We start from the raw sequence: 19,139 nt of genomic DNA, 5'->3' as shown, positions 1-19,139 counted from the left end.
ATATCAATGGGAAGAGGATAACCAGGGAAAGAGTAGGGCCCATAAGGGACCAAGGGGGCAATCTATGGGTGAAGCCAGAGGACATCGCTAGAGTGTTGAACGAATACTTCACATCCATCTTCATCCAAGAGAATGAGGATGAAGGTATCGAACCCGGGGAGAGAGACTGCGAGGTTTTTGAGCAAATTGATATAGGGAGTGACAAGGTATTGGAGGTGTTGGCAGGCTTAAAAGTGGACAAATCTCCAGGTCCGGATGATTTGATTGAATTTTTTGAGGAGGTGACCAGGTGTGTAGATGAGGGTAGTGTAGTTGATGTAGTTTATATGGATTTCAGCAAATCCTTTGACAAGGTCCCACATGGCTACAGGGTAATTTGATAAGGTGGATTCAAAATTGGCTTAATTGTAGGAGACAGAGGGTGATGACAGAAAGATGCTTTAGTGACTGGAAGCCAGTGTCCGGTGGCGTACCACAGGGATCTGTGCTGGGTCCCCTATTATTTGTCATTTATATAAATTACATAGATGACTATGTGGGGGGTAGGATTAGTAAGTTTACTATAATGACACAAAGATTGGCCGGGTGGTTAACAGTGAGGTTGAGTGTCTTGGGCTAAAGGAAGATATAGACGGGATGGTCAAATGGGCAGATAAGTGGCAGATGGAATTTAACCCTGAAAAGTGTGAGGTGATACACTTTGTAAGGAGTAATTTGACAAGGAAGTATTCAATGAATGGCATGACATTAGGAAGTCCTGAGAAAAAAAGGACCTTGGCGTGTGTGTCCATAGATCTTTGAAGGCGGATGGGCATGTTAGTGGGGTGGTGAAAAAGGCATATGGGACACTTGCCTTTGTCAATCGAGGCATAGATTACAAAAGTAGGGAGGTCATGTTGGAGTTGTATAGAACCTTGGTGAAGCCACAGTTGGAGTACTGTGTGCAGTTCTGGTCGCCACATTATAGGAGGGATGTGATCGCACTGGAGGGGGTGCAGAGGAGATTCACCAGGATGTTGCCCGGGATGAAACATTTAAGTTATGAAGAGAGGTTGGATAGACTTGGGTTGTTTTTGTTGGAGCAGAGAAAACTGAGGGGTGACCTGATCGAGGTCTACAAGATAATGAGGGCATGGACAGGGTGGATAGGGAACAGCTGTTCCCTTAGTTGAAGGGTCAGTCACGAGGGCACATAAGTTCAAGGTGAGGGGCAGGAGGTTTAGGGGGGATGTGAGGAAAAACCTTTTTACCCAAGGGGTGGTGATGGTCTGGAATGCACTGCCTGGGAGGGTGTTGGAGGCGGGTTGCCTCACACCCTTTAAAAAGTACATGAATGAGCATTTGGCACATCATAACATTCAAGGCTATGGGCCAAGTGCTGTTAAATGGGATTAGGTAGGTAGGTCAGGTGTTTCTCACGTGTCGGTGCAGACTCGATGGGCTGAAGGGCTTCTTCTGCACTGTGTGATTCTGTGATGCCACCCTATACCGCCACATAAGCACATTATTTTCCTTCCATTTTTTAAACTACCGAAATTTCTTCATTCTCCCCCTCTCCCAGCCTCCTCTCCTCAAAATCAGTTTGATGAACTCTATATTCCAAGTCTAGGTGGTTTTCACAATCAAGATAATAATTCTATTTCCCTTGGGAGGATTAAATAAAATGTTTATGCGTGTAAACCCTGAGCTCCCGGTGGTAAATGATGTCATTTAGTGTTGTCTTAACTTTAGTTTATGATTACAGGACATTCTGACAGCTCTAGCAGCCAGAAGTCCAATCTGGTGACAACACAGCCTCTAACTATGGACTGGTTGTCAATTCCAGGTTAGTTCCATAATCTCAGAAATAGCAACTTATATGAATCGGTACTTAACTACAAGCGATACAGGTATTGCTGTAATGCAACTTTTATAATCAACTAAAATCATGAGGCATTATTTCAGACATCCAAATATGGCACTTATTGTATGCACTCATGCACAGTTAGAAAGGTGTGTGTTCAAGTCCCACTTCAGGAGTCGAGCAGATAAATGAAGGCTGACACTCAAGGACAATTCTGGGGAGGTGGAGGGGGTGGTTTTACTGTCCAGGTGCAGTTTTTGGATGAGATAAGAACATAAGAAATAGGAGCAGGGGTAGGCCATTCGGACCCTCAAGCCTGCCCTGCCATTCAATAAGATCATGGCTGATCTGCCCCTGGACTCAATTCCTCTTCTGTGCTAGCTCCTCATAGCCCTCAACTGCCCAATATTTCAAAAATCTATCTACCTCCTCTTTAAATGCTCTCAGATGCTAAACAAGAACACTGCTTGTCCTCACAAGAGCAGATCCCATGGCATTACTTGGAAGAAGTGTTTTGCCAGTGTTCTGGTCAATATTTAGCCCTCAACCAACATCTCAAACACACACACACACACACACACACACACACACAAAAACAGATTCTCTGGCCATCATCACATTGCTGTTTGTGGGAGTATGCTGTGCATAAATTGGCTGCTGTGTTTATAACACTTCAAAAGTACTTCATTGGCTGTAAAGCGCTTTGGGATATCCTGAGATTGTGAAAGGTGCTAAAAGAATGTAAATCTTTTCTCACAAAATGCCCAATGGATTAAAGATGAGACCATTGAAATGTTTTTATTCTGTAAACGACTTCTTTGAGGGGTTACATCCCTTGCTTTGCACAGACGAGTCAGATAATCATATCTACAAAACTTGATCATTTTGAAATTAACCAACGTTTTTTGTCAAGAAAGCAGTCAGTGGCTGTACTAGTACAACAAGGACATTATTCGAAGCAAACAGTTCGGAGGAAAAGCAGACACTGTGAAAAGGACCAGCTATAATTTAGAAACAAACACCTTGTAACTATGCAGTGCAACTAGCAAGGTAGCAATGGCTGAGTGTTGGTGGAATTCTTGTGGCTATTGTTACAGGGACATTGTAAAATAGTTCACAGAGAATTCATATAAATATGGGAATTGCATGAAGGCAAATATTGCATAGCTTAATTTCAAAACCAAATTTGTAATCTTATATTTTAAAAAGGATAAAATTGACCCACAGTGGTGATATCTCATGAATAAAGCACTTTAAGATAAACCCAATTATCATTTGAGTTGATATGATTCTAGCTGTTGCTGTCATTCACATAACATTTAATCAAATAACACATAAATATTGGACAATATTTATTAAGTTGATAAGCACCAGTAGTTGTAAAATTGAAAAGAAATATTATCTTAATGCCCAACTGAGATGCATTGCTGCGTGGGGTGGGGGGTGGGGAATGTTGTATTATACAAAAAAAAAATTCTATGCTTTTAAGATTTTTGTCTGACAGGCTGACATACTCAATGCTTGCGTATTGTGTGTTAAGTTGTCAAGGGGATTACTGCAAACCAAAAATGTATTTCTCCTACTAGGCTGAGGAGTGTGAAATATCCAGGATTTGTTTGGTATGGTCTCAGCTTTGTGTTACTTCTGATTTAAGACTCAATGACAAGAACATCTTTGCAGCTACATTCCTGTCAGGTTATTAATAAGGGTGGGTCTTTTTTTAACATCTAAATTTTACTCTCAAAATAAAGGGCTAAAACTCTGCTTTTGGTTGCTAATTTTCTTTTTGAAAAGAAGGTAAACATATCAGGCACACCCTACATGCTTTCCCACCTCATTCCATTCGCACAGTGTTGAAATCAATATTCATTCTACTGTTGCTGGCTCAAACTCAAACCTTCCAACTTTTTCAGCACTTCGGAACTGTGAATTCCTGACTTCCAGTTTTTAAATCATTTTAAAATAGGCAGGTTTTTAAAAATCAGTCTTGAAATTACTCAACTTCTTTTGATGCAACTTGTGTTCTCTCCCACCCTTTCCAACCCTGGCAGTGTTCAACATAGCCAGTGGGACTTGAATTTTCACCTCAGTTCCTCAATTTCAAAAGCATCGCATATGCCGCATGTTCTCCTGTACATTGTGTTTGATGAAACAATGCGCTGAAAGCTAGGCATGAGTTTGTAACCTCCACAATTTACTGGACTCTGAGCTGAGCTTCTGACTCTGGAGCACTCCAACAAAAAGGCAGCCTACAACAACTACGAACATAAAAACAAGGAGCAGGAATGGGCCATTTGGTCCCTCGGGCCTGCTCTGTCATTTAATAAGATCATGACTGATCTGGTAGTAACCTCAAATCTGCATCCTGTCTATAACCTATCACCCATTGCTTACCAAGAATCTATCCACCTCTGCCTTAAAAATATTCAAAGACTCTGCTTCCACCGCCTTTTCAGGAAGAGAGTTCCAAAGGCTCACAACTCACTGAGAGAAAAAATTTCCCCTCATCTCTGTTTTAAATGAATGGCCCCCTATTTTTAAACAGTGGCCCCTAGCTCTAGATTCTCCCACAAGAGGAAACATCCTCTCCACATCCACCCTGTCAAGACCCCTCAGGATCTTGTATGTTTCAATCAAGTCACCTCTCACTCTTCTAAACTCCAGCATACACAAGCCTATTACAAACTTTGTAACCTTTGCTCCTCCATCAGTCCATTCAGCTACCAAAACCATTCTTCATGCTTTTGCCGCTTCCAAATTGACCATTCAAACGTTCTTCTGGTTGGCCTCTCATCCTGCATCCTCTGTGAACTTCAGCTTATCTGCTATCCCTACCCTATTCTGCACCAATCCCCTCGCCTGTGCTCACTGACCTACATTGGTCATGGTCCCCAATGCCTTAAATTTAAAATTCTCATCTATGTGTTTAAATTCCTTCAAGGCCCTGTCCCTCCCTATCTCTGCAAGTCCCCTTTTCCCCTAAACTCTGACTCTGGCCTCCTATATCCTGATTCCTTTTGCCTCTCCATTGCCAGCCTCGCTTTCTGCTTCCTAGGTTCCATGGCCTAGAATTCTCTCCCATCTCCACCTTCACTTTCTTCTCCTCCTTTAGGATCCTCCTTCAAGCCCAAATGTTTTGGTCACTGGTCCTCATAGCTCCTTCTTTAACTCAGCATCTATGGATTTTGATTACACTCTGTGAAACACCTCGGGAATGAAATGCAAGTTGTTACTGAGTATAGAACCACAGGAGGCAGCTTTCTTCTGTGTGTTACCAACTGCCAAACAGGGTGAAAAAAATCTCTCTGATCATTATTCCTAGCGAATTAAGACTGTTGTATGATTCTGCTAGAAATCAGTTGAAATCTATCACGAACGCATATAAATTCATCGACATATCAGACAAAACCATCCCCGCAAGAAGGAACCTGAAGTAAAGAAAACATACTTATATAATGATAAAAGCAAAAAACTGCGGATGCTGGAAATCCAAAACAAAAATAAAAATACCTGGAAAAACTCAGCAGGCCTGACAGCATCTGCGGAGAGGAACACAGTTAACGTTTCGAGTTCGTATGACTCTTCAACAGAACTAAGGAAAAATAGAAAAGAGGTGAAATATATATTTCTTATATTATTATATATATTTCTTATATTTCACCTCTTTTCTATTTTTCCTTAGTTCTGTTGAAGAGTCATACGGTACTCGAAACGTTAACTGTGCTCCTCTCCGCAGATGCTGCCAGACCTGCTGAGTTTTTCCAGGTGTTTTTGATACTTATATAATGCTTTACATGGCCGCCCAGGGTGGGATTTTCGGAGCCCGCTGGCGGTGGGTGTGATAGGCGGCATGTGTGGAAAATATGGTGGGACCCACTTCACGATGGTGTGAAGGCAGTTCGCGATCTTCCACTCAGCCTGCTGACGACAGGCTGCAATTTCCCACCATCGGTCAGCGGGGAGCTAATTGGAATCCATTAGCGTATCATTAAAAGGCCATCCCGCCAGGATCTTGGAACCCTGCATATCGTCCGTCCACAATGGCGGGAAATCACAGCGACGTGTTTCACAACAGCACCCAGGGGACGTGCATCTGGCGGCCTTCACTTTGCGGGAACTGAGGTAAGTGAGCAGCAGCGTTCTCCACAGCTCACCATAAGATGAGGAGAATGCTGACGAGTTGAGGGTGAGGGGGTCCTCGATGGTAACAACGATGGGGATGAGGCTCTCGCATTGGCTAGATGAGGCAGGCGCACCTGGGAGGCCCTCATAGCTGCCAGATTTGTTGAGGATGATGACGACATGCAGTGAAGAGACTCCATAGATCCTCACGTTGCAGTTGTGAATGTTTGTCTGAATTATCTCAGCGCCAATACCCTCTCCTGTCATGGAGATGCAGTGGAGGTCTTAATAGTTGCTTGATCGCAGGAGGATGATGACAACATGCAGTGAGGACACTCCATAGATCTTCACATGGCCTCTGAGAATGTCTGACTCCTGTCTGGCCGAGGGCAGCTTGCTTGCACTCCATGATCAGGGCCATCTCAGAGACGCAGCCATGAAACTTCAGATGCACCTGATGCTGTGTCCGCCTTCAGCACCTCAGCCCTTCAGTAGCTGGTGCACAGCATCACTGGTTGCAGATGCTGATGTGATGGGGGCCAGCCCCACCTTAAAGGTGCTGAGAGCACACAGAGAGAATGAGAGAACTCTGTGGCGCTTGCCCGCTACATTTTGGCAGCAATGACCAGCACCATCGAGGTGCAGGCATCAGTAATGTTTCCAGGGAGTGTGAGGCTGGACCATCACTGTGGTCTGAAGGCTGCACAGAGCACAGGGAAGAGGCCCTGGACTGAGACACCTGCCTTTTATTTTGTGCAGAAAGGTTTCACATCTGAGTGACATGAACACTGCTCATCAGAATAGGAGCCACAGGGAGACATTGTTGGGAGTTTATTGACAATAGTGAACATTATGTATGTGATTAACACCCATGCCCAGGCTGTGCAACTAATTCTCCTTAGCCTTCCTAACCCTGGTACTCCCTGGAAATCCACAGCGGAGGTGGAGGCAGCCTGCTGACTGTGACGCCCTGTCTGTGATGACTTTGGCGGGTGTCCTCTGGAGGGCTGAGACTTGGGACGGCCCCAGCCTGTTTTCAGGGTCCTGCTGTGTGGCAGTGGCACCCTCCTCGACCTGTGGAGCTGGATCTGCGGAGGTCACAGGAAGTGGGGATTCGGTTGGGCCGGTCACTCCCAGAGTCACCTGGGTGGATGGCCCTGGGATGTGCACCTGCTGATCCTCCTCCCAATGGGTGCCTGAGGGTCGGGCTGACTCCCTGAGAGGAAGGGGTAGCTGGAGTGAGATCAAGCTGCCCAGACCCTCTCATGTACACATTGTTGGAGGCCAACTATGGCATCAGTGATGGAGTTGAGCCCGCGCAGCAGTGCAGGAGCGACTTCCTGGACCAAGGTCTCCATGGAGGCTGCCATCCTGCCAGTGTTGACCTCAGTGCATTGGCAATGCCAGCGCTACCATCTCAGCCTGAAGACAGACGGATTCCTCCATCGTGCCTTGCAGTCTGAGGAGTGCAGTGGACATCCCTTCCTGATGTTCCCGAGCTTACCATTGCAGCTCCAGCAACTGAGACACGACTGAGTCCAGAAGATCGTCATCCGGCTCTGGCCTCCAGCAGTCCTCCGAGTGTCGGGGACCTGGGGAGTCCCTGCCTCCGCCTGCTGTGGATCAGAAAGTGCAATGTGCTCACCAGATTGTGGTCCCGGGGCTACTCTAAAGCTAGGTCCCATCGAGGTGTGTGTCTCTGCGCTGGTGGAGGGTGTGGGTGACGCTGTGACGGGACTTCAGGGAGGGTCCAGATTCCTCTTCAGAGGTTTCTTCGGAGCTTGCTTGGAGGCCCTGGGTCATGGACTCTGTCTGCTGTTTCCCAGATGTGCCTGTGAAAGCACGGGGAGATAATTAGTGCCTGGCAGTGGCCTGTGAAAGAGGACACATCACTCACAGTATGGTTATCTGATGGATGTTGCACTGCTGGATCCTCACTTGGTAGAGCAGCGCCAACCTCACCATCAGCACAGGACCGGCCTCAGTCATCGCCAGCCAGCTGGATAGCTCTGTGTTCAAATTCTGTGAGCACTTTGATTTCCAGCTTCCCCCCATCTGTCTGTGACCTTTCCCTCCTGTTGTGAGCCAGTTTATCCTGCATGGATAGAGTTGGGGAGAGTTTATCAGGATGCCTGCCAGGCCAGATGATAAGTATGCCTGGCCTGGGCAGGCGGTGAGGGGTCCCATGGACAGGATGAGGACAATGACAGTGTGTGTGAGAGAGTGAATGGTGATGTCCCTTGCACTGGCAGTGAGTGAGGGCCCTGTGGGTGTGTGATGGGTTTGTGAGTGAGAGAGTTGGGAGTGATGAAAAGAGTGATTTACCCTGGTGGAACGAAGGAGATCATTCATCCTTTTGTGGTGCTGGGTGGCTGTCCTCTTCTGAAGGGCGTTGGTGCTGACCACCGCTACCACTGCCTCCCAAACCGGGTTGGTGACATTGCTACCCATCCTGCGGCCAGACCGGGGTTAGAGCAAGTCCCGTTGGGCCTCCACGGCATCCAACAGTCGCTCGAGGGACCCATCATTGATGCGGGGGTGGGGCTGCAGTCTTTTTGCCTTTGCTGGTCGTGTCTCCCAGGCAGCGGTGGTGAGCTGGTGGCGATGAGCGCTTTGCTGGCGGCTGCCTTTTAAAGATGGAGGCCGGCGTGATGCTGTGAGCGAGCGAATGGAAACCCGCCTGCCATGGAAACGGCGTGTTTTGCGGGAGTGAATATATAATGAGACGGGCTTGGGCAGATATGGCGTAAAAACCCGCCATTTTCATCGGCGGGTAGGACTCCATTTTACCCGCCCGCTACCGCACTTAGTGCAATTCTGGGAAAATTCAGCCCCCCGTGTCCCAAAGCACTTTACAGCCAACAAGTACTTTTTGAAGTGTTGTCACTGTTGTAATGTAGGAAACACAGCAGCTAATTTTCGCTCAGCAAGTTCCCACAAGCTGCAATGTGTTATTAACCAGGTAAACTGCTTTTTGTTATGTTGATTGAGTAATAAATATTGGCCAGGACACCAGGGATAGCTCTACAGTGCTTCTTCAAAATGGTGCCATGGGGGTCCTTTCTCCCCACCCGATCTGGCAGATGGGGCCTCAGTTTAACATCCAAAATGTAGCATCACCAGCAGTGCAGTTCTCCCTCAGTACCTCATTGGAATGTCAGACTTGATTTTTGAGCTCAAGCCCTAGAGAGGGACTTAACGCTAGAACTTTGTGATTCACAGGCAAGTGTATTACCAGTCACGCAGGTTCACCACCTCATATGTATTTATGCATAAACAAAACTATTTAAACCGGCTTGAATTCAGTATGCCCGTTTCTTTAAAAATGGAACACGTGCTAAGTTGTATTTTTCTTCAAATTTTGTGACACTATTTGATGTTGGATGAATTGTGGATAACTGAAAGGGAGAATCTTCTCTGAAGATAGATGTTATTTTTGGCATTAGATTTTTGGTCATTGTGGACTAGCCTGAATGTATCTGTTTTCACAGCAATGTCGTAGTGGGTACGCATCTGTTGACTGGTGTCAATTTGTGTGATATGAGTTGTATTTTCTCAAAGTTTAGTGCTCAGTGAGTGTCAAACTCTGCATGCTTCAGCTTCATGGTGACCTCCACACTTATTTAGTGATTATTGCTCCCTCTGCCTAATTGTTTTTATTTTAATTTTATCCCTCTCTGCATGATCATTTTCTGGTCAAGATTGGTCAGACGAGTAACCAGTTTATGGACATACAGTGTTGTGTCACCCATGGTTCAGTGGGTAGCATACTCACCTCTGAGTCAGAGGTTGGTGTCCACGTTAAGGCTTGAGTACAATAAGCTAGGGCAGGCTGACACACCGATGCAGCACTGAGGGAGCGTTGCACTGTTGAAGGTGCTTTCTTTCAGATGAAATGTTAAACTGAAGCCCTGCCTGTTCTTTCAGGTGGATGTAAAAGATCCCATGACTCTGTTTTGAATAAAACTAGGGGAGTTACCCTTGGAGTCCAGGCCAATACAAAAACAGATTATCTGGTCATTATTACATTTCTGTTTGTGGGAGTTTACTGTGTGTAAATTGGATGCTCTGTTTCCTACATTATATACATTGACTATAACTTCAAAAGTACTTAATTGGCTGTAGAGCGTTTTGGGATATCTGGTGGTCATATAAATGCAAGTCCTTTTTCCTTTTATTTTAAGCCCCATTCAGTCCTTTTTCCTTTTATTTTAAGCCCCATACATTGGCTTGTAGCTCTATCAGTTGTTAAGAAGGTATGAGCCTATGAATGAGTGTTGACAACATTAATGGACAAACACCCTGTGAATATTTTGAAAGGCATAATCCCTCCACGAAAATTGTGGACAGAAGAATGTTGTACGAATGTGTTAAGCATTTATCTTTCAGTATCAACAACAGTAACTGCTAGGTTATAGTGATCGCTGGAGATAGCCATGGTTGTGAGACAGGCCTGTTGGGTTGTTATACCGATATAAACACCAATTGTTCATAAGGGATTGTGTAAACACATCGTGGGTTCATTTATTTAGGATAGGCACATGAGAATATTTATACGTAGGTAGAAATCTTGCAGACATCAGCAGCAGAGTTGTGTGTGTGTGTGTGTGTGTGTGTGTGTGCTCTGCTCAAAGGCAAAAGTGAAACCAAGGGTGGGATTTTCCAGCCCCGCCCGCTGCCGGGATTGTCCAGTCCGGCCAAAATTAATGGACTTTTGGCTGGGTCACCGAATCTCCCGCGGTGGGTCCCGCCACGACAGGGTCAGAAAACCCCAGCCCGAGACTGGATCGCATGACGCACTTCTCTTCCAGGGATGTCATGCTGCCAACTCTTAGAGGCATATTATAACCATGTCCTTTTACGACTGTTACTCAAGATTAGCAATTGGCTGGAAAAAAGTTCAAGAGTTGGGTTGGCTGACCAACAACTGGCCACTGGTAAAGGTATTCTGGTTGAAAATCAATTGATAACATTTTAGAGCTCAACTGAAGAGCAGATCAGCAGACCTGCGTTGGGTAAGTTCCATATTCTGAACCATCAGCAGAAAAAGTAGAATTTCAAATGTTAAATTCTTAAATGCCTAAGGGGTAAACATAATAGAGCTAGGGCACAGCCATATTGCTGCTATTGGCTTTGCACTGCTGCCTGACAATGGAAATTATGCCTTGATGCACATTGTATTAAAGTAGAACTTTAATAGTGTGTAAAATGTCGAAGTTCCTAACTTCCTGTGTATGCAGGGAAGGCTGTTCAACATCTGAATGCAGGGATGTAGAAGAGAGTGCAAGAGAGCCAACAGTTAATTTTCACCTCTTAAATGTGGGTTTAATGTTTGCACAGATAATTAATCTTTGGAACAATGTGATGGATTAACAATAGCACTATTTGCCCAAATAAGATTATTAGAAAGCTCCCTTCAATTAGAAAGGCATGGCAAGATATTAAGCATAACAGCTGCTGGACCATTTGCAATTTTGAGGATGCACAGGCAAAAGTAGCTCTGATTAACACTACATTTTGACCGGATGAAGGCATTACATATTGGGTTATAGGGTTTGGACCATTGCCACCAAATCACCAGAAACCATGTGGCTGTCATTTTATTCTATTTGCGATTGGGGTTAGAGCTGTGTTGCAGGGTTATGATCTCTTTTCATTACTAACCAGTGTGAACACTAATAATAAAGCAGAGGGAGGAAAAGAGATGACAAAAAGTGAATCAGGCTACTCCTGCTCATTGTATGCCCTGTTACATTGGATTCAGTGCATCTGGCAGACTGTGTTGTCTGGGCATCATGCCTTAGGAAAGTTATATTGAAAAAAACATCTGCTGTTATCTCCCACCCCCTCAAAAAACGTATCCTTGAAACTTCTGTCCTCTGCATTTAAATAGCACCTTTCATAACCACAGGACATCCCAAAGCATTTTACAGCTGACGAAGAGCCTTTGAAATGTAGTCACTGTTGTAATTTGATGTAGGTGGATTCAAAATTGGCTTAGTTGTAGGAGGCAGAGGGTGATGACAGAAGGATGCTTTAGTGACTGGAAGCCAGTGTCCAGTGGCATACCACAGGGATCTGCGCCGGGTCCCCTAGTATTCACCATTTATATAAACGACATAGATGATTATGTGGGGGGTAGGATTAGTAAGTTTGCGGATGACACAAAGATTGGCCGGGTGGTTAACAGTGAGGTTGAGTGTCTTGGGCTACAGGAAGATATAGACGGGATGGTCAAATGGGCAGATAAGTGGCAGATGGAATTTAACCCTGAAAAGTGTGAGGTGATACACTTTGTAAGGAGTAATTTGACAAGGAAGTATTTAATGAACGGCATGACACTAGGAAGTTCTGAGGAACAAAGGGACCTTGGCGTGTGTGTCCATAGATCTCTGGAGGCAGAGGGGGCATGTTAGTGGGGTGGTGAAAAAGGCATATGGAACACTTGCCTTTGTCAATCGAGGCATAGATTACAAAAGTAGGGAGGTCATGTTGGAGTTGTATAGAACCTTGGTGAGGCCACAGCTGGAGTACTGTGTGCAGTTCTGGTCGCCACATTATAGGAAGGATGTGATTGCACTGGAGGGGGTGCAGAGGAGATTCACCAGGATGTTGCCTGGGATGAAACATTTAAGTTCTGAAGAGAGGTTGGATGGACTTGGGTTGTTTTTGTTGGAGCAGAGAAAACTGAGGGGTGACCTGATCGAGGTCTACAAGATAATGAGGGCATGGACAGGGTGGATAAGGAACAGCTGTTCCCCTTAGTTGAAGTCATGAGGGGACATAAGTTCAAGGTGAGGGGCAGGAGGTTTAGGGGGGATGTGGGGAAAAACTATTTTACCCAGAGGGTGGTGATGGTCTGGAATGCGCTGCCTGGGAGGGTGGTAGAGGCAGGTTGCCTCACATCCTTTAAAAAGTACCTGGATGAGCACTTGGTATGTCATAATATTCAAGGCTATGGGCAAAGTGGTAAATGGGGTTAGGTAGGTAGGTCAGGTGTTTCTCATGTGTCGGTGCAGACTCGATGGGCCGAAGGGCCTCTTCTGCACTGTGTAATTCTGTGATTCTGTAATGTAGGAAATGTGATAGCCAATTTGCACACAGCAAGCTCCCACAAATTGCAATATGATAATGGCTAAATAATCTGTTTTTCTGAAGTTGGTTGACAGATAAATATTGGCCAGGGCACCTGAGCTCTCCTTTGCTCTTCTTGGAAACAGTGTCATCTTTAAATCTACCCAAGCTGACTGATGGGACTTTGGCTTAGAATCCCACCCAAAACTCAGCACCTCTGATAATGCGGCATACCCTTCCTATGGTTTCGGAGTGCCAGGCTTGATTTTTGTGCACAGAGCCAGGATTGGGACTTGAACCCAGAACATTGCGATGCAAAGGTGACAATGTTACCAACTGAGCCACAGCACAGAGCTTTGCAAGATTTTACTCACGCTTTAAAAGGGCATTGGTAGTCAGTTATGCCTTGCTAACTGAAAGAAAGCCCTTATTATAATGTACCATTGTGTTCATCTTTTAAACTACATGCTGTTCATTTGCATTTTAGAAAAAAATAGGGTCACACCATTAGTCAATCGCACTGTAATGTATTTTAGGCAGGTGGTCCTAGATGCATCTAGTCTGCCCATCTAATTTCTCATGTAAGGCATCTATCACTTTAACAATTATGAATCCTTTCAGTTACTTAGGGTTTACCCATTACTTTTTGGAACCCCTCATATTGACTGATTTCAAAATGCTTCTTCTCCTTACGATGAAGTGTCTCCCTCTCCATAACAAACATAACTGAAGCATACATAAGGCACAGCCCAATCACTGCAACTAATGCTTGGCTCCATCTGCAACTGAAGAAATATCAAGTAGTCTGCGTCCATCCTCATCTCAAACTGACCTCTCTCATTCACTGATCATGAGTAGCAATAACTCAAACCAACAGGAGCCGCAGTAAAGCAGGACCTTCCACCCTTCCTACACCCAGGCTTAACTAATGCTCAGGAACCAAAACTAAACAAGCTGCCTCAGCTCGTCCACTCACCTTGCACTCAACACAAACGACGTTATGTCAAGAAAGCTGAACGCTCCCACAAGCACTGTGTAATCAAAAATCTACAATGAGCCTCTCAAAAGATACACGAGGATGCATCTTTTTGAGAATTCAATAACTATATTTTTCTGTTCAACTATTTGCACTGGTAGTTTTTCCACACATTGAACACTGTTTTGTTGAGGGAATTTTGGCTGAGTTGCCTATTTAGTTTTATCCTATCTAGAATCTGTGCTCCCAGTGTAGATGACAGGAAAGCTTTGTTTTCCCCATACTGAACCCCTCCATAATCTTAAAGCATTGTGGTTTTCTCTGCTAGAGTTTAGAACTGCTCTGCATAGCTCAATCCTTTGAGTTCTGATGTTAATCTTGGAGCCCTCGGCTGATTACTCTCCAATAGGATAATAAGATCAACTCTACCACTGGACATTATCTTTAAGGAGCTCTGCCCACCAGCTACCGGGAAGCACCAATACCTCACACTCGTAAAATCGGCATCAACATCTTTGTTTCGAAAGGTGAAGATTTCCCAGCAATTTTCTTTTTTAAGCCCCCTCCAAGTTTCTTCCTTTTCCTCCTGAAGGTGCTAATTAAGTGGAAGAAGTAGGAAAAGGGTATGGCGCCAGGAGTAGCCTCTTGTACCTTGTTTTACTACCCATTTCTTTTCTGTGAGCTGCGTCACGCAGAGCTGATAAGCTTTTCAACCATGAAAGGCATCGTAGTCACACTCAATCACCTCCCCACTGAATGCCTATTGGGCACTTTAGGAACATAGGAACAGGAGGAGGCCATTCAGCCCATTCAGCCTGTTCCAGCATTCGGTTAGATCAGGGCTGATTTGTATCTTAACTTCAATTACCCGCTTTGGTTCCATATTCCTTAATACCTGTACCTAATAAAAATCTTTCAATCTCAGTTCCGAAATCTTCAAATGCTCCCCTTCCTCAACAGCTTTATGGGGAAGAGAATTCCAGGTTTCTGCTACACTTTCTATGAAGAAATGCTTCCTGAATGGCCAAGTTCTAATTTTAAGATTACTGCTGTTTGTTCTGAACTCTCCCACCAGAGGAAATTGGTTCTTTATTTATCTACCATACCAAATCTTTTAATCACTTTCAACACCTCAGTTAGATCATTCGTGGGAATACAAGCTTAGGCCATGCAAATTGTCTCCATTATTTGACCGTTTGAGCCCTAGGTATCATTCCTATGTCTAACCTTTCAGCACGAGTCACTGAATAATGATCTGGAATAGGAATCCCGGCTAATTTCCCCTTTCCCTAATCAGAGGTCGACTGTAATGTTCCATTGTTGACTCGAGCTTCCACCAAGTCAACATCAATTAAGGGATCCAGGAATTTGAATGGCTAGAGATAAAAGCAAAGAACTGCGGATGCTGGAAATCCAAAACAAAAACAAAAACAAAAACAAAAATACCTGGAAAAACTCAGCAGAATGGCTAGGATCTGCTTTACTTTTGGTCATGCAATCTTTAAAATAAAGAAGCAAATGAGTGGTCAAGGAACAAACAGTCAATAATAACATGGTACACTCATGTGGGACAGAAAGTTTGTTGCTGTATTTATGCTCAGCTTGCATTTTACACCATTAGAAACTGGGCTTGTGCAAATGCAAAAGATCTGGAGAATGTCGCTCTATATATTTCAGCTGCATATCCCATTTCCAAAATCTTACAATAAAAACATAAAACTGCTTTCGAGGCTAGTTGTTAAATGTAGTTTATCAGTTCAACATTCTCTCCCCACTCTCTCTTTAGAAGTGAAAGCGTTTGTAAACTGGTTTCCTACTGTGAGGTATGTTTTGAACTATGTTAATGGTGCTTGGAATTGATGTTATTAATAATTAAATACCTCATATAAAGTGCACAAGGTCCTGTAATTGCATAGCAAAATGTTAGTAAGGAAACAGCCTTTGGGCCCAAATTTAAATGTTTGTTAATACTACTGGGGAAGTGTTCAAGGAACTCTTCCAGTACTTCGAATGGTAATGACAATGGGTGTCAGAGCTGAAAAAAATCTCAAGTTTAATTTCCAGTCAGCACTGAGTTAATTGAAGCGGAAGATGGGGTGATCCAATTTGCTTTAGCATCCCGCAGACTGGTGCGGCTTTGGGGGTGGGGGGAGATCAATCAGAGCTCCTGGTCACAATTCACGCACCCCAGGCAAAAAGTGGGAATCTTGGCTAACAACACAATTGGACTTGGCTGCAATGCTGCCCCTACCACTGGCCCCCCAATCGCTCCTTCACAGTGGAAATAGCTTGCCAAAACTCATGGTGGAAAGCCTGGACCACAACGAATCATAGCCCAGCAGGAACCAGCAATTTCCGGAGGAGAGTAAAAGGAGAAAAGGGGATGAATTGGCAAAAAATAAAATCAAAGAGTGTTTCTAAAAGATATCAGAGGACGGCTCATACTGATTATTTGAATGTGTCTATACTGTCATAATACATGTACAATTGCACACCTGCTTGGCCAGGTGTACATACAAAATGGTGAATGATGAATATTTGAATATCTGTAGAAGATGAGAATTGATAAGATGGAAATCTGCAGGGTTGAACTCTTGGCATGTAGTGTGAGCCTCCACTACTACTGCATCAGACGTTTCCCAATTTAACCTGATCTAACCCAATTGGTTGGGGTGGAGTTCATTCCTTTAAAATGTTCAACACTTAAGGAGACTAACCTTGGACTTCCATAGATTTTCTGGTGCAAGTTTGGCAGGGGTGAGGCAGACACCCTGGGGAAATAGGCAAAAAAATTAACTATATTCAGTAGATAACGCGTCATAATTTGATATTTGTGTACATATTTTTTAATATAATATATTGAAACATTAATTACATCAGGAAGAAAAATCCAGTGACAAATTCTGAGAGTCAGTTGGAAAAATTGGAGTCCAGTTAGTTACATATAGTGCTGGTCAAATGCCAGTGGATACGGCTAATTGGCTACATAAGAGGCTCAATCGGGCTTCAGGTGGTGAGCCATCTGCCAACTTTCCTGCCGTTGGCAATATGGCATGACAGCAAGAAGATGACAGGCACACCACCCAATGTCTTCCTCTGTCATTTTGAAAGCCCTCCCACCTCTTAGCCCCATAGGGCTGGTAAAATTCGGCCTAGCGGCTGACTTATGTGCTACACAAAAATACTGAATGAACACATGATTTTAAAAGACTCATGGTAAATCATTTCAACTTAACAAGGTTACATAGACAGTTGCTGGGACAATATACAATATACATGATAGGCACCACAAACACATGTTGATAAGTATAAGGATGTGAATGACAGCTGCTGACAGTCAATCAGACTGGCGGAACCTTTGCAGAGATGCAGCAACAACAGTTGCAGTGACAGTAAACTTATTAATGCTCCAACCTATAGCCAGTAACTACAACAGCTGTTTCAAATCATTTGTCTTTGCTGTGTCATTAATTTTTCATAAGGGCTGATTACCCGCAAAATGACCAAACTAGGAAACAAGTTAGGGTGGTGACAGACTTTTGTGAAGTGGGAATCCAATCTGAAGCAGATCAAAACATACTCAGGTTAAAAATAAACCAATAAACTAAATCGATACATTGAAAATAAACAACGCAGCTTCATAAAGCAACAGTGTTCCAAGTTAACGCTTACTAATTGCTCTGTCAGTTTGCTGGCACTAGAACATGTTCTCAAGACGAATGTGCTGTAAATCAAGAGTGTAGGAATTTTTGTATTTCATTCAATAAAGAAGTATCTCAATTTAACTTGTCAGTAGATGCATTTGAACTGTGTGTAGACTGGCTTCTGATTGGTTAACAGAAGTGAGCTGTACAGCTTAGCGAAAGTAATACACGCATACCCTGCACCAAGGTATCTGCTGGCTAAAGTGTTTACATGTGCTATGTAGCGGCTGCAATTTGTTCACTTCAGCCTGATTGGCACAGTAAAGTTCTATTTAGGAAAGTATGTGTTCCTGTGAGTTTTACATACAATGAAGATAAATTGATGGGGGGAAACGCTGAATTAGTGATGTATGCAATGCATGGCCAGACTAGCTGTTCCCAAATGAGCTTGATTCAAACAGCTAAACGATGTACACGGATAACCGTTTAAAATACTGGGCTATCAAAAAAACCCTTCTCCGTGGATTGCCACCCTGATATGATGGAGAGGCTTTTACACCCTGCCGATCCCTTGTGCAATAACATTAGGAGCTCCTTGCTACTGATAGAGTCACCTATGTCAGCAAGGTCTGGAGAGGTGTCAGACAAAGCGCGGTCCAAAAAGTCCTCAATGTCAGAAAAGGGGAAGGAAGACCGTGCGTCTCATCAGCTGCCAAAGTGGGAGGCGGCTGCAGCACGTGGTCCCAGTCATCGTGGTTTGACATGTCATCAAAATCTGATCACCAGCCCGTCAAGATGTTGTAGACAATGACAGTGCCCCGAGGGCCACACGTTAAAGTCACGTACAGGCTTCCACTAGGGTCCTTTCGCCAAGCCCTGTGGCGATGGAAAATTGGCAATGGAGACAGGACTGTGAACCTGGGAGTCCCCGATCAAGGATCTGTGCACAGGTTACAGATGCAGGAAAGTTGTCGGACACCTGTGTTGTGACAGAGGTGTCTTTGAGCAGCAGCATCTATGACTGAGCAGTCCTCTTCAGGATACCCTCTGCTCATTCAAATGGGGAGGAGGATAGAAAAGATGCCCTAGAAATAGACCAACCCCATTTCCTCCTGGCTGGGGAACCACACCCTGTGGGATCACCATCATTGTGATCAAAGAAAGAAAACATTAAATGTTGCAATTTGGAATGTTAGAACACTCATGAATAATCTCAAAGCTGAGCGCACAGAGAGCAGAACTGTGATTGTATGACATGAACTATCAAGACTTCAAATTGATATCATACCCTTCGTGAGACCTGCCTTCCTGGGGAGGGGCAGTTGAAGGGACAAGCATGGGGACACAACTTCTACTGGAAAGGAAAGGCTGACAGTGACTCTCATGCCCATGGAATTAGCTTTGCCATCTGGAATAGGATCTTGTATGCTCTGCCAAAATTCCCCATTGGTATTAACGAAAGACTCGTGACACTTTGTCT

This window comes from Cetorhinus maximus, chromosome 21 (genome assembly GCF_964194155.1).
Source record: "Cetorhinus maximus chromosome 21, sCetMax3.hap1.1, whole genome shotgun sequence".
NCBI lineage: Eukaryota > Metazoa > Chordata > Chondrichthyes > Lamniformes > Cetorhinidae > Cetorhinus > Cetorhinus maximus.
The sequence above is the reverse complement of the archived record's forward strand: the minus strand, read 5'-3'. Positions refer to the sequence as shown.